Source organism: Myxocyprinus asiaticus, unplaced genomic scaffold (assembly GCF_019703515.2).
Source record: "Myxocyprinus asiaticus isolate MX2 ecotype Aquarium Trade unplaced genomic scaffold, UBuf_Myxa_2 HiC_scaffold_67, whole genome shotgun sequence".
In the NCBI taxonomy this organism is placed as follows: Eukaryota; Metazoa; Chordata; class Actinopteri; order Cypriniformes; family Catostomidae; genus Myxocyprinus; species Myxocyprinus asiaticus.
Window position 1 is genome coordinate 69230 of NW_026249817.1, and position 2578 is coordinate 71807.

At 46.5% G+C, this 2578-nt stretch overlaps 1 non-coding gene across 1 annotated transcript; it reads left to right on the plus strand.

The window, feature by feature from the left end:
* Nucleotides 1–208: 208 nt before the first annotated feature.
* Nucleotides 209–282, plus strand: trnat-agu (transfer RNA threonine (anticodon AGU)). The gene has a single exon. It is a non-coding gene; the product is annotated as a tRNA-Thr (tRNA).
* Nucleotides 283–2578: the final 2296 nt, after the last annotated feature.

The window sequence follows — 2578 nt, forward strand, 5'->3', positions numbered from 1 at the left end:
CTTCTAAATTTCAAAATGTGGCCATTCAAAGGTTGTGGGTTCAAGTCCCAACAGAGTCACTGTCTTAGTCAATTTGCTAAGCACACTTGGCTGTCGAACAAGTCTATCTGACCACCAGAACTTTTTTCTCAAACAAACACTTTCATGCTCACAATAGCATGTCCTGTTCATTGATCTGATGACCTCCCATGGACACTTTGCAGCAGAAGGTGCTGTGGCTCAGTTGGTTAAAGTGCCTGCCTAGTAAACAGGAGTTCCTGGGTTCAAATCCCAGCAGTACCTTTGTAGTGTGTTGTGGCCACTGAGTCTCTAAAATGTAAATGGCACTTTGCAGGAGGGCCAATCGGGTTGAGGCACTTGCTGACCTCATAGAGACTTGGCAGTAGCACCACTGGAAAGAGCACCCTCGAAAATGGGGGGGTAGGGCTTGCTTTCATTCCTCTATCAACTTCCGGGCAAAAGTTATGGCAATCCGGCATGAGCATGGTGGTTTTCATCCCTATATCCTAACCTAACCTAACCCTAACCCTAAACCCTAACCCTAACTCTATCACCTTCCTGGCAAAAGTTATGGCAATCCGGCATGAGCATGGTGGTTTTCATCCCTATATCCTAACCCTAACCCTAACCTAACCCTAACTCATCCCTATATCCTAACCCTAACCCTAACCCTAACCTATATCCTAACCCTACCGATCCGGCACGAGCGTGGTGGTTTTCATCCCTATATCCTAACCCTAATGATCATATATTTCTATTTTCTACAACCACATCCACACCAACCCCTAACCCTAACCTTAATTACCCTTACAGTAATATCCACACTAGCCCCTAAACCTAACCTTAATTACCCTTAGAGCAATACCCACATCAGCTCCTAAACCTAACCTGGGGTACCCTTACAATAATACCCCCTTTGGGATGTATTTATTTTATTTTATTTTATTTTACTAAGAGCTGTGTTTGTGTCCGTTTCCCGCTCTTGGGTGGGTTCTTAGTGGTCAGTTGAGGGAAGGACTGTGCACAACCAGGCTTGGGCCCTTTATTGGACCCAGGCCTTGGATTTTACATTTTCCTATCCCACACACAACAATGCACACAATGTGGGCTCTGTGGCGCAATGGATAGCGCATTGGACTTCTAAATTTCAAAATGTGGCCATTCAAAAGTTGTGGGTTCAAGTCCCAACAGAGTCACTGCCTTAGTCATTTTGCTAAGCTCACTTGGCCAACGTACAAGTCTATCTGACCACCAAAACTCTTTTCTCAAACAAACACTTTCATCCTCTCAATAGCATGGCCTATTCCTTGATCTGATGACCTCCCATGGAGACTTTGCAGCAGAAGGTGCTGCGGCTCAGTTGGTTAAAGTGCCTGTTTAGTAAACAGGAGGTCGTGGATTCAAATCCCAGCAGTGCCTTTGTAGTGCGTAGTGCCTGCAAAGTCTCTAAAATGTAACTTTGTACTTTGTAGGAGGGCTAATAGGGTTGAGGCACTTGCTGACCTCATAGAGACTCGGTGGTGGCACCACTGGAAAGAGCACCCTCGAAAATGGGGGGGTAGGGCTTGCTTTCATGCCTCTATCACCTTCCTGGCAAAAGTTATGGCAATCCGGCATGAGCATGGTGGTTTTCATCCCTATATCCTAACCCTAACCCTAACCTAAACCTAACCCTGCCCTCATAGAGACTTGGTGGTGGCACCACTGGAAAGAACACCCTTGAAAATGGGAGAGTAGGGCTTGGTTTCGTGCCTCTATCACCTTCCTGGCAAAAGTTATTGCAATCCGGCATGAGCATGGTGGTTTTCATCCCTATATCCTAACCTAACCCTAACTCTTTTCTCAAACAAACACTTTCATGCTCTCAATAGCATGGCCTATTCATTGATCTGATGACCTCCCATGGAAACTTTACGGCAAAAGGTGCTGTGGCTTAGTTGGTTAAAATGCTTGCCTAGTAAACAGGAGATCCTGGGTTCAAATCCCAGCAGTGCCTTTGTAGTGTGTTGTGGCTGCTGAGTCTCTAAGATGTAAACGGCACTTTGTAGGAGGGCCAATCGGGTTGAGGCACTTGCTGACCTCATAGAGACTCGGTGGTGGCACCACTGGAAAGAGCACCCTCAAAAATGGGGGGGTAGGGCTTGCTTTCATGCCTCTATCACCTTCCTGGCAAAAGTTATGGCAATCCGGCATGAGCATGGTGGTTTTCATCCCTATATCCTAACCCTAACCTAACCCTAACTTCATCCCTATATCCTAACCTAACCCTAACTCTTTTCTCAAACAAACACTTTCATGCTCTCAATAGCATGGCCTATTCATTGATCTGATGACCTCCCATGGAAACTTTGCAGCAAAAGGTGCTGTGGCTTAGTTGGTTAAAATGCTTGCCTAGTAAACAGGAGATCCTGGGTTCAAATCCCAGCAGTGCCTTTGTAGTGTGTTGTGGCTGCTGAGTCTCTAAGATGTAAACGGCACTTTGTAGGAGGGCCAATCGGGTTGAGGCACTTGCTGACCTCATAGAGACTCGGTGGTGGCACCACTGGAAAGAGCACCCTCAAAAATGGGGGGGTATGGC